The sequence below is a fragment of the Lepisosteus oculatus genome, unplaced genomic scaffold (genome assembly GCF_040954835.1).
Source record: "Lepisosteus oculatus isolate fLepOcu1 unplaced genomic scaffold, fLepOcu1.hap2 HAP2_SCAFFOLD_40, whole genome shotgun sequence".
NCBI lineage: Eukaryota > Metazoa > Chordata > Actinopteri > Semionotiformes > Lepisosteidae > Lepisosteus > Lepisosteus oculatus.
The window spans coordinates 1,514,425-1,527,596 of record NW_027167934.1 but is presented as its reverse complement, the minus strand read 5'-3'; the positions used below and the strand labels follow the sequence as shown (position 1 = coordinate 1,527,596).

Sequence of the window (13,172 nt, the reverse complement as noted above, 5' to 3'; positions counted from 1 at the left end):
CCTTCAAAGCCTCTGCGCTGCCGGTCGTGGTTTGCAATGCACCTGGCCTTACAAACGAGCCAGTGGGGCCCGTTCAGCTCCGGGCTCATCGCCTGCGGCTCACGGCTTGCGAGCGTGCCCAATCCGTGCGATAACTCGGAAAACACCCGGCCACACTGTGCCGGAAACGACGCACTCTGGGAAGCCGCTATGCAAAGCGAGGTCCCAAGATCCCCTGCGGCCGGACACTTCCCACCCCCCAAAGAAAAGAGCGCCAATCAGACGGCCGGAGACCGAGGACTCGCGGAGCAGACTGCCACAATCGCCATAACAAGACCGATTGCGAGCGTTTTTGTTTTCTCTCTTTGACCAGCCAGGCTGCGCCCCACCCGAAGGCAGGGAAGCACAAAAATTGCATGGAACTCATTCATGCTCCTCTCCACGGAAATCTTTAGCAAAAGGCGAAAGATTTGTACGAGATGAAGAGAAACCAGAGTGCGTGGCTGCACAGCTGCAGGAGCCCAGGCCGCCTTCAAAGCCTCTGCGCTGCCGGTCATGGTTGGCAATACACCTGGCCTTACAAACGAGCCAGTGGGGCCCGTTCAGCTCCGGGCTCATCGCCTGCGGCTCTCAGCTTGCGGCCGTGCCCAATCTGTGCGATAAGTCGGAAAACACCCAGCCACACTGTGCCGGAAACGACGCACTCTGGGAAGCCGCTATGCAAAGCGAGGTCCCAAGATCCCCTGCGGCCGGACACTTCCCGCCCCCCAAAGAAAAGAGCGCCAATCAGACAGCCGGAGACCGAGGACTCGCGGAGCAGACGGCCACAATTGCCATAACAAGAGTGATTGCGAACGTTTTTGTTTTCTCTCTTTGACCAGCCAGGCTGCGCCCCACCCGAAGGCAGGGAAGCACAAAAATTGCATGGAACTTATTCATGCTCCTCTCCACGGAAATCTTTAATAAAAGGCGAAAGATTTGTACGAGATGAAGAGAAACCAGAGTGCGTGGCTGCACAGCTGCAGGAGCCCAGACCGCCTTCAAAGCCTCTGCGCTGCCGGTCGTGGTTGGCAATGCACCTGGCCTTACAAACTAGCCAGTGGGGCCCGTTCAGCCCCGGGCTCATCGCCTGCGGCTCTCGGCTTGTGGGCGTGCCCAATCCGTGCGATAACTCGGAAAACACCCGGCCACACTGTGTCGGAAACAACGCACTGTAAGGCACCTTGAAGCGTGCACCCCCAACATTCTTCTTTGCACATCTGTGAAAGGTAAACTCTTGAGCAAACTCTGAACCAGCTCTAAGGAAACTAATCCGATTAGACGTTACTTTGACTCATCCTTTAAGGGACCCTTGATAATTGGAGAAATCAATGATTTCGAATGAATTCTGTATGCGTCAAAAGACAGCTATACACAGAAAACATGCAGGACACTGCTCATGATGTTTCCCGAGCCGAAACACAGTGCGTTTTTCCAAGCCATCTGACAAAGCCCGCCCACTGAAAACTGCAGCAGATCGTGTAAAGACGTTCAACTTTGTAACTACTGCACGCACAGGAAGCAGAATAAATTCCTCTTTTCAAACTGTCAAAGGTTTGCTTTGCGAACGCTGCAGGACATCGCAAAATCTCTTTTGAACGGGGACAAACGATTTCTTATGGGGCGCAGTAAGTACAGACGTTTAAAAAGCTCCACTCATGCCGACGATGCAGCATGAAGAAGCGCAACCTAACGTTTGACAGACAAAAGCCGGGCGCCGCTACGAGCAATATGAAATCAAACTGACAGCACACGGCGTTTCGCGCTGACTCAAAAGTGATCTCGACAGACGCTGTTCTCTGCATAACACTGAAAGAGCTAAAGAGCGTTTCTGTTGAGACGTAACCCAGTGGGCAAAAGACGTATAATATACGTCTATTAAACGCATACCTTAGACGTCTAAATGTGGTCTGCAATTCGTCTAGAATGAAATTCTAATATACGTCTATTGTTATACGTCAATTATACGTCTATGATTAGATGTTCATTATACGTAAATGGTTGGAGTTCTATTATACGGATAAATTTAGAGGACTATTATACATATATGGTAGGAGTTCCGGATAACTTTAGAGGACTATTCTACGTATATGGTTGGAGGTCTATTATACGGATAACTTTAGAGGTCTATTATACGTATATGGGTAGAGGTCTATTATACGGATAACTTTAGAGGTCTATTATATGTATATGGTTAGAGGTCTATTATACGGATAACTTTAGAGGTCTATTATACGTATATGGGTAGAGGTCTATTATACATCAAAGTTAGGTTTTACAGGTGTAGAAACTAGTAAATCAACCCAATGATTTGGTTTAGAAATTTATTCTGAAAATACACATTCACACCTGAAAAATATGTATTTCAAATTATACATTGTATACAATCAATCAACAATCAACATATGGGCAATAATCATAAAAAACACAACTAGTCTTAAACTTCAGCTACAAATTCTGGTAATATGGCAATATACAGTATAGTAACGGCAAACACAAACTAATTACATTAACACACTAACTCAAAACCACATTTTGATTCAAATATACATTTTAAAATGTACAACTTCTATATTTCCAAGAAAAAAAATATTACAATGGAAGTTAAGACGATTTTTGTCCACTATTTGCAAACCCTGTGTAATTGTCCTAACAGTTAGAACCAAAAACCTAGTATTTTCAGTGTCCAGATCTCCTGGCCCCCTGCCTTGCATATGCATTCTTCAAGTAACACATTGCGTTCTCCTTTATTTCTTTTTCTGCTGATTTAGGGCGGGACTTCAGCACCGCAGCTAGGAGAAAATTATATAATATTACTTCCCAAATTAATGATGATTAATATCTTCTTTAGTATAATCTAAAAAATGAACGGTTTACTAAGCTCAAAGCTGAAATAAATGTATAAAATTTGGCTTGCATCATAGAAGTTGAGCAATAAAGTCTGTCCTAATTAAAGAGTACCCAAAGTTTGAAAGTACAACATAGAATAAGAATAGAGAAACGGCAAAACGATTTAGTGTCATCTTCCCCATTCACACCATTCCCCATTTCGAATGAATTCTGTATGCGTTAAAAGACAGCTATACACAGAAAACATGCAGGACACTGCTCACGATGTTTGCCGAGCCGAAACACAGTGCGTTTTTCCAAGCCATTTGACAACGCCCGCCCACTGAAAACTGCAGCAGATCGTGTAAAGACGTTCAACTTTGTAACTACTGCACGCACAGGAAGCAGAATAAATTCCTCTTTTCAAACTGTCAAAGGTTTGCTTTGCGAACGCTGCAGGACATCGCACAACCTCTTTTGAACGGGGACAAACGATTTCTTATGGGGCGCAGTAAGTACAGACGTTTAAAAAGCTCCACTATTTTTATGTGCCATTTTTTGCTTATTCACTTACTATTTTAATCAAAATAATATTAAGAAAGATCTGTATGTATTCAGATAGTATTATTATTGTTCATACTTACTCGTCAAAAGAGGATTGCTGAGATATTTGCGGATATACTTCTACGTTTGAAAAACGTGTCCAAAATGGTGACCAACGAATACTAGCAATGCATTGTGGTATATAACCGGAAAATATGCTGGGTTCGATATTTTCTCAACGTATGCGTTTATTAATGTTGTCGATATTATGGTTGAAATTTAACATTGATAATACATCGCGGCTATGTGCCCCCTGCTATGAGCTGATGTGCAATTTTAACGCATGCAGTTAGTAAGGATCGGTCACTGTTGTATGGTATTATATACAGTATAATGACATTATGGAATAGGATGGGGACAGGCCTGGCATCACGGGGGGAGGGAGGAATGTCGCCCCTTCAGTTTTGGGCAAAAAGATGTACCTAACTTACCTAGGAGTATACGGCACTCTGCACAGTGTACGAAGTAATTTTCGCAGTAATTAATTTATTATATTTACTATATTTATTATACACGTGTAAATTAATTACTGCGAAAATAATTTACTTCGTACACTGTGCAGAGTGCCGTATACTCCTAGTTGCGGCACACACGATACATACAGTAAAAAGCCTCAGGCACTGTGTTAGATGTGTTTTCGACGTTATATATGCGTTTATTAATGTCGTCGATTTTACGGTTGCAATTCGACTTTGATTATACGTCGAGGCGACGTATATATACGTATAGCCGTATTTTCGCCGTGAATATACGTATATTCGACGAATCAGTGCCCACTGGGTAAACTCTTCAGCAAACTCTGAACCAGCTCTAAGGAAACTAATCCGATTAGACGTTACTTTGACTCATCTTTTTACGCTAGGGTTAGGGTTAGCATTCCCACGCTACTTAGACACTTTGTTTACGCTCAGTGCTTGATTTTGGGAACTTCAGGACGAGTGGGAATTTTCTCCTATCTGTCAATTCTGTTTTGTTTTGGAGACTCTTGGCTGCCTATGTTGTACAGTGCAGCGTGAAGGAAACATTTTCCAAAACTGTCAGCTCAAAAGTTGTAAGAAAACCTCTCCAGCTGCTTTAACTCTCTTCATTTTTGTCATTTAATGTGACACTCGATGTATAACTGGAGCCTCACATATGCAAATGGTGAGGCTCCAGTTCGACGCCCAGTTCAATACCACTTTACAGTAAATGACAAAAGCATGGCAGACTGTGCCGGACCGGCAGATTACTTCCGCTTATTTTTACCACATTAAACAATGGAAATCCAACCACTTGCATTTGTGACACTTGATTTTGGCTGCACCTAAGACACTCTTAAATCTTCAAACACATTTCTCTTCTCCCGCAACACTCTTGTCTGTCGGCGCTATGTGGCAGCGTTGCATGACAACCCATCTCACCACGGAAAGGAACCTAACAGCTTTGGTAAGAGAGGAGAAAAGGACCTGGCCCGTACGCGGCTCAAACCCGCAACCTTGGCGTTACTAGCACCACCATCTAACCAACTGAGCTAACCGACCTCACAACAGTGGTCCTCTCTGTGCTGCAAAAAATCAAGCTCAGGGAATTTCTTTTGTCCTTTGAATAGAAAGCCGTGTAATTCAGTGTACGGGCTTTCTCGTGCAGTTTCATAGTTCTTGTAACCCAAATCCTACACTGGCCTGAAGTGCCCCCCCATTTCACAGCATTTTTCAGCTGATTTAAAATGTACCTAAAGGAGAAGCATTATTGAAGACCATCAATTACCAAGAGCTTTTGTCAAAGGTTTTGGTGGTCATTTTTAATGACCACAGAGCACTATGACCTCGGTTTTACATCTCATCCAAAAGACAGCGCCCTTTTTCCAACACAGCTTCTCCGTCACTATATTGGGACATTGGGACCCGTACAGACCTCAGAGTGAGCGCCCATTAACACCACTTCCAGCTGGAAGCTTTGTTTTTCCCTGTAGCTCACCCTCATCCTGGTACTGACCTGGCTCACACCTGCTTAGCTTCAGTGGGTTTTCAGTTGCGAGTTGCAAAAGTTGGGATACAAGTGTAGCGGCAATGCTTGTTAATAAGACAGAATTAAGCGTTGGTATGCTGTCCTAAATGAAGCCCCATCTCACCCCCCATCTCTGTGGTGCAGCCACAGAGAAAGTATTCATGCAGACTGATTTAAGTTGTTTTCTTTTGATAGGGAACAGCTCCCAGACAGGGATGCACTTAGCTAAGCCTGGCTATCATGATCAATGGTCATCCATTGGCGCCTATCTGTCTAGGGAGTGCTGAATGGACATCTGGACTGCATTCTTAAGTGTCAAGAGTAAGTGACTTATATCTCACCTTGACCAACCAATCAGGGACTGGCAGGGCGTGGTAATACCACGTGGGTCTCCAATGCCCGCCAAACTCTCAACCAATCAGCACACATCTGTGTCTTGGTCAAAAAGGGAGCGCAAGCTCAGATCGGGGCTCTCCTTGGCCATTTTCGCGCATCCTCAGAGACAATCACGTGACAACTGCTGTTGTCTGCATAGGGACTTGGACTTTGTTCTAAGCGCGAGGCCAAGCATCCCGTACGTACTCAGAATTCTACTAACGTGAATGCTCCGTTTGATCAACGGCAGCCTACAGTTGGACCCTCGTCAACAACCTGAATAGCTTATTCAGAAGCAGCGCTGGACCGGGAACGAACCAGTTTCTTCCCAGGCAAAAGAGTGACTTGTGAGGACTCGCGGTCACACTCTGTGCATAGAGACTTTCTACTAGCCAGCCGGACTGCTGGTAGATCCCCTCGGAGCAACGACTGCCCTGCGCGCCGCAGTCAGATTCCTCCGCCCGTCCTACTCCGAGCTGCACCTTGACTGGTTGGCTGGTAGCCAGAGGACGCCGACACAACGCCCATTGGACAACCGCTGGAACAGAGGCTGCAACAGAGCTTGTCAGCTGGTTTGGTGTTCGTGCCGGGAAATTCCAAATCCATACACAGTGGATAAGTTAACCCCATGTTCTACATTGCGTCTCGAGAATTCAATTGTACCTCAACACAAGTTGTTATCAATTTAATTCATGAGTAATGTATTTACTTCCGAGTTTAGAGTAACAATGGGTAATAACACTGATTAGCGATTTGGTAACCGAACGATATATATTGACATATATTCTCTGTTGTGTATCTCTTTGTGTTTGCATCTCTTCGAGATTATATATCTTGTATATTGATAACCCTCACAGTAAGGTCTGCCGCTCGTATCCAGGCAGACTAGTATATGTTTGGTGCACAATTTATATTAATAAATGTATCTCGTGTATTGAACCCGTGTGTGTGCGTTGTTAGTTGTTCTGGCGATTGATTTTCTAAAAGCCCCAACGAACAACCTCGTGATTACTGCTACAATTAATAAGTGTCTCAGTAAACCCATCAAACCACTACATTTAATGGCGTCCCTGGGTGGGCGAGTTTAGAATGAAATGAGACTCAATCGCACAGAATAACTGATGTTGCTGTGAGTTCAAGTTCAGCACAGCACCGTGACTTTTATACGCGAATACCGGGTGTGCTGATAACTGCGTAAAGAAATCCCCCTGTTTTCTAGCGTTTAGTGTAACGTGTGCTGATTGGAAATCCATCTGCTCGGGTGTTTAGATTCCATACTGTATTTTGGTAAAAGGAAAAAAAGTAATACTCTTAAAGTTTCTCTGACGTAATGACAATGGCTGCTAAAATGTCTGAAGTGGAGTCGCTTATAAGTACTATTTCTAGCGACGACAATCCTGGTTACTGGAGCGGTATCGAAAAGTTGAACTTTGATGATATTGAGAAGCTGCAAGTAGATTTAGTAGCTAAGGTAGCGAACCAGCTTAACACAGGAGGGTCTGTGAACGCAGTTCAGGTCCTATCTAGTTTCGCCTTAAATCTAGCTAAACAGCTGGAACTGTCTTTGTCCGAGCTGACAAAGTTTCAAACGCTTCAGGGAAAGCTAGAAAGATATAAGGCGGAGCGAGTTGAGTTGTTGGATATAATCAGAGAAAAGAGAGTGAAAAGTGAGGAAAGTGAAGACAGACTCAGGGAAGTTTTAGGTAAATTAGATGACCTGTCTGCTAGAGAAACTGCGGCTGAGGTAGCTAGGAGAGACCTAGAAGCGAGCTTGAAAGAAAAAGAAAAAGAAATTGAGAGTTTAAATGAGCTCAGCCAGGAAAGGCAAAAGGAGTTAGATGCTGCCGTACTGGAAGCAAAACAGGCTAGATCCCACTTACATGCCAGCCCACCTAGCAGCCCGGAGCGCTCACCCAGGAGGTTTCTCCCGGCCAGGGTCTGTGGTCGGATCGGCATGGGGGAGATCGCCGAGTCCTGCGCGAGACGCAAGGGCGATTCAATTCAGGCATAGACCCCCTGCTCCTGATCACGGCCGTCTCCCTGCCCACGGAGAAACTGTAAAAATTAACCTCCACTCCCTGAGGCAGTTAGCCAAAGATGTAGAAAGGTTTGACCCGACAGTGTCAGGGAATAATGTGGAGACCTACATTGATGAGCTGAGATATACTTTGCAGTTTATGCCCGAAGCGTCCGAACAGGAAAAGGCTATGTTAGTAAGGAAAACTACCAGCCGAGCGGTCCACGAGTGGATGTCTAGACAAGGACCTGAGGTCTGTAATAGCTTTGAGGAGCTGTGTCAGGCAATGATCGGAGAATTTTCGGCTTTTATAGATCCCATATCTGCCGTGGCCACAGCGCACCATATTAAGCACGAAAAAGCTGAAGCCCCTCGCGACTATTACCCCTATTATATAATATTTTACTATTATATAACTTGTAAAATATTACCCCCGGTCCATTCTCTTCCAAAAGTGAGAAACACCTGTTTTCTACATTTTGTCTGTTTTAAAACCATATCTCTTTAAACCAAACCAAGAGTTTGTCTTTTGCACTGATATTCTGATTCATTTCAATTTCAAAGAAAAAAAAAACATTATCTTCCAAAGCATCATAAAATTGTCTATTCTTCCAGACTCTACTTCTCTCTTGTAGTAGTACAGCAGACCTTTCCAGGTGAGCAGATCACAGAGTCCGAAATATGCTTCCTCCATCAAGCAAAGTACCTGAACATGACTCGGTCTTCATAAAAGCGCCCCTGTAATAAAGAAATTAAATCCAAAATCAAGAGGGCAGTTGCCTACTGAAGTTCAAGAAGTCATCAATTTTAACCTAGCAACACATTAAAGGCTGCATCTATACAAGTACGATTCTAGAAATGCTCACCAGATTACGTTTTAAGAAAGAACTGCGCCTCAGGTTCCGCCGAGATCTTAACTCGGATGGCAGGATTCAGAGTCCGGAGTGCGGACTGATGGCGCACGGAGGGTCCACATACTGTGGATCCCTCAGTTTTCTTCCGCGTGTTTAAACCGCCAGCGTGTGGCTCTCCTGTCCCCGTGACCTCATTGCTCTGCTCTCGCCTCTGTGCAGCCGAGCCCGACTCATGGTAAAGTGGAAAAAAATATGCCCTCAACGTGGGATTTACTCTGGATCGAGGATAGATGTCACCTTTTTATCGTTGAACAGGATGTATGTGATGTGGCGACTAGGTTCAATTTTGTATCCTTTTAAAAGATTAAGGACTGGGGTGAGCGGGATTTATCACCCTTTCAGCTAAGAACCCGACGTGAGCACCGTTTAAGCTGCATAGACTCGGTCGTTTAACTCTTCTCCATTAGCAGGGTTAAGGTTAAAGAAAAAAAACATTGCTGACTTCTTTTTTTTTTGCCAGCCGCGAGCGCTGATTAGCAAGGTTTGTATTTCATGTTTTGCAAGTTGCATCCATTTTAAGAAAAACAAGTCGTTCAAGACAGGAAATGAATACTTGCATTTAATTAAGTCTAGGCGTATGCGGTTGTCCATAATGACCAGTTCTGTTCGAGAACACAGCACAAAAAAAGGCACCGCTGGGATTCGGACCCAGGATTTCTTGTTTACTAGACAGGCGCTTTAACCAACTAAGCCACGGCGCCCCGGGAGTACTGTTTTTTTGCAGCCACTTGGACACACCACTCAGACACATCTGCATTCGGTGTGTGCTCCGCCTGCTCGCTGAGCAAGTTGCCACCTTTACATACAATAGCAACATCGACACCAAGAGAAAGGATGACAAATGGCTTTTATCTGGAACTTTTCATGTCCAAGGAGCTCAATGTGCTTTCTGTGTACAACAGGGCCACTGAACTCCACACTGGCCACTGAACCACAGCAGTGGCTTGCTGGCTTCACATCTCCCAAGGAAAATGTTGAAATCGCATGTGGAACAGGAAAAGGACCCTCGAGTACGAGGGAAAAAAAAGAAAAAGATCATCTGGAGCGTGCCAACCCGTGTCTGGACAGCCCAGTTTCATTGACGAGGTGGCCGAGTGGTTAAGGCGATGGACTGCTAATCCATTGTGCTCTGCACGCATGGGTTCGAATCCCATCCTCGGCGCTCTCTATGTCTGACACGTGTGCCTGTTAGATGTTGGCCCTCCTTCTGTTTGCTCCAGTACTAGAGCTGTACATTTTCTAGCGGTGGCTGAACATGGTATAGTAGGCTAACGTCGGTATCGAGCAGTGGCAGTAACAGTATTTACGTGCCGCTGCTGCCAAGTGGCTCTGGGTTGAGACCGCATTTTCACTTACTTGCAGCACAAACGGAGAAAGCGATTTTTGACAGTCTCTCGAGAGACTGCGCTAGGTGTTTAGGGATAGACTTTGTCAGTTCCCCCTGGGATGATGGCCTCTCAAATAGTTTGTGATTCCTCTAGACGTTTATACAGTAGAAGCCTGCTTCGTGGCTTAAATCCAAGCTAAGGAAACGAGTTAGAGGTCTGATGCAGAACTGCACTGTATGTGTGAGGAAAGCTGCCCCCTTCTGTTCCATGTCGACTGAACAGAGGACTGTAAAGGATACGACCAAGAAACTTTAGGATGCTGGTTGGAATCCAGCTCCAAAGAAGCCCCTTTGGGTGTTATGTCATGAAAAAGTAAGAACAGAGAATCTCCCTTTGATCAAAAGCGCAACAGAACTGTTTTCCGTGGAGCAGGTTTCAGACCCGTAGACCTGTTTTATTTGTATGGCGTTCGTAAGCGCGCAAAACAAGGACAATTCCTGCGTCTAACACGAATGTAAATGCTTTTGAAAGTGCAGTGTGGTGCAGCTTGTAAAATCCTTGTCCACATTTGTGGTTTGTTGATGTTTTTTTTCTGTCTGCCAAAGTTGCATTTTGACATCCGGACGGTGAGACTTTATCATTTGAACGTGAAGCCAGCCTTAAACCCTCTGAGGCGTGTCTGTCTGCCGGCATGTATCTTGTGAAAGGTATTTTTTTTTTAACGGAGAGCGACTTTAAAAAGGTTTCCGCAGACACCTCGCACTCCGGAGGAGGAATGCGGCGGCGGCGAGCTCACTGTAGTTGTGGCCGAGTAGTTAAGGCGATGGACTTGAAATCCATTGAGGACTCCCCGCTCAGGTTCGAATCCTGCTGACTACGGCGTCTGCTGCACGTCGCCTTGTGCCTGTGTGGCAAAGGCGAAGTGCCGCTTCTCCTTTCCTGGTACTATAAAAATGCTACATCGCTTGGTCCTGCTTCCATGGAAAGCAGTTCTTCAGGTAATTCTACTCTCTTACCAAAGCTGTTAGGTTCCTTTCCGTGGTGAGATGGGTTGTCATGCAACGCTTCCACATAGTGCCGACAGACAAGTGTGTTGCGGGAGAAGAGAAAAGTGTTAGAAGATTTAAGAGTTTCTTAGGTGGAGCCAAAATCAAGTGTCACAAATGCAAGTGGGAAGATTTCCAATGTTTAATATGGTCAAAATAAGCGGAAGTTATCTGCTGGTCCGGCACAGTTTGCCATGCTTTTGTCATATACTGTAAAGTGGTGTCGAACTGGGTGTCGAACTGGAGCCGCACCATTTGCATATGTGAGGCTCCAGTTATACATCGAGTGTCACATTAAATGACAAAAATGAAGAGAGTTGTAGCAGCTGGAGAGGTTTTCTTACAACTCTTGAGCTGACACAGTTTTGGAAAATGTTTCCTTCACGCTGCACTGTACAACATATGCAGCCAAGAGTCTCCAAAACAAAACAGAATGGACAGATAGGAGAAAATTCCCACTCGTCCTGAAGTTCCCAAAATCCAGCACTGAGCGTAAACAAAGTGTCTAAGTAGCGTGGTAATGCTAACCCTAACCCTAGCTGGAGTTTGAGCAATCCAGCACTGAGCGTAAAAAGATGAGTCAAAGTTACGTCTAATCGGATTAGTTTCCTTAGAGCTGGTTCAGAGTTTGCTCAAGAGTTTACCTTTCACAGATGCGCAAAGAAGAATGTTGGGGGTGCACGCTTCAAGGCGCCTTACAGCTGTAGGGAGTGATTCGAGACGATTCGTGGCGTGTGCTCGTTCCCATGTACCGTACGACCCGGGGTGCAGTGCTAGGATGACGTACAATACCACTTGGGCACGTAACGGCGTTATGTGCAGGGTTTTCGTTTGTTCGTTTTGTTTTGCTCTGCTTTGCTTTGTTTTGCTTTCCATCGCGTTGGTAAGAGCGTAAATAAAAATGCGATTCCTGCGTCTACCACTAATGTAAGAGCTATTTCAAGTGCGACGTGGTGCGGCTTTTCAAATGCTTGTGGGCATTTCTCTGTTGTTGATTCTTTTTTTGTGTGTAACAAAGTGGCATTTTCATGTCCGGACGGGGAGACTTTATCATTCCGACATGAAGCCAGCCTTAAACCCTCTGAGGCGTGTCTGTCTGCCGGCACGTATTTTGTCAAAGGTATTATTTTTTTTTAACGGAGAGCGACTTTGAAAAGGTTTCCAAAGCCACGTCGCACTCCGTGTTAGATTAAAGGAGGAATGCGGCGATGGTGAACTCGCTGTAGTCGTGGCCGAGTGGTTAAGGCGATGGACTCGAAATCCGTTGGGGACTCCCCATGCAGGTTCAAATCTTGCCGACTACGGCGTCTGCCGCACGTCTCCTTGTGCCTGCGCGGCAAAGGTGAAGTGCCGCTTCTCCTTCCCTGGTACTATAAAAACACTAAATAGCTTGGCCCCGCTGCCATGGAAATGAGTTCTTCAGATAACCACACATCTTGCGTTCGCACCTCTGGTGTTCTACTTATGCCTTTGAAAACCTAATGAATAAAACTGAAAGAACCGACACAATATGTAGGTGCTCGTAAAGCATGCATTAAAGAACTGTTAACAGCAAGGGTTTCAGTGGGTTAACTGAGGAGAAGGCGTGATCGCTAATTGTTGACTTTTTATTTGGTGTTAGAAACACTCTTACTGTGCATGACGTGCAACAAATGTAGCCACAGAAATTGCATCACGCTTTCATGTATGCTATTGCAGACACCAACGTTGCCTAGATAGAAAACCGAAATAGCCGTGGGTTTGCTTGCTGGTCTGAAGGATCTCTCTTCGAATCTCTATCATTTGTCAATGGAAGTAAAAGGTGCTGCAATCTGATACGTTCAGAATCAAACCCGCAGCTGTTGTTCGACTTTATTTCTTGACTAATTACAACTGAGTGTCGCATGAGCAGTTACGTAAACTTGTCTGATATATTTGAACACAAATGCCGTTCTTCAATTAAAACTAACAGTACATTGTCAGGGACATTCAGTTCTATACAAACAAGAGACAGACAAGAGAACATTTAGTATATAATAGACAGAAAGAGGTTCGAATCCTGCCGACTACGTTGTCC

The 13,172-nt window shown here is 45.0% G+C and overlaps 4 non-coding genes across 4 annotated transcripts; 2 read left to right on the top strand and 2 right to left on the bottom strand.

Moving 5' to 3' along the window:
• Positions 1-361: 361 nt before the first annotated feature.
• LOC138228367 (U5 spliceosomal RNA) lies at positions 362-478 on the bottom strand. The gene has a single exon (XR_011185447.1). It is a non-coding gene; the product is annotated as a U5 spliceosomal RNA (small nuclear RNA).
• A 391-nt stretch (positions 479-869) lies between these two features.
• LOC138228405 (U5 spliceosomal RNA) lies at positions 870-986 on the bottom strand. The gene has a single exon (XR_011185485.1). It is a non-coding gene; the product is annotated as a U5 spliceosomal RNA (small nuclear RNA).
• An 8,836-nt stretch (positions 987-9,822) lies between these two features.
• Positions 9,823-9,904, top strand: trnas-gcu (transfer RNA serine (anticodon GCU)). The gene has a single exon. It is a non-coding gene; the product is annotated as a tRNA-Ser (tRNA).
• Positions 9,905-12,338: 2,434 nt separating this feature from the next.
• On the top strand, positions 12,339-12,420 carry trnas-cga (transfer RNA serine (anticodon CGA)). Its single transcript has one exon. It is a non-coding gene; the product is annotated as a tRNA-Ser (tRNA).
• The last annotated feature ends 752 nt before the right edge of the window (positions 12,421-13,172 follow it).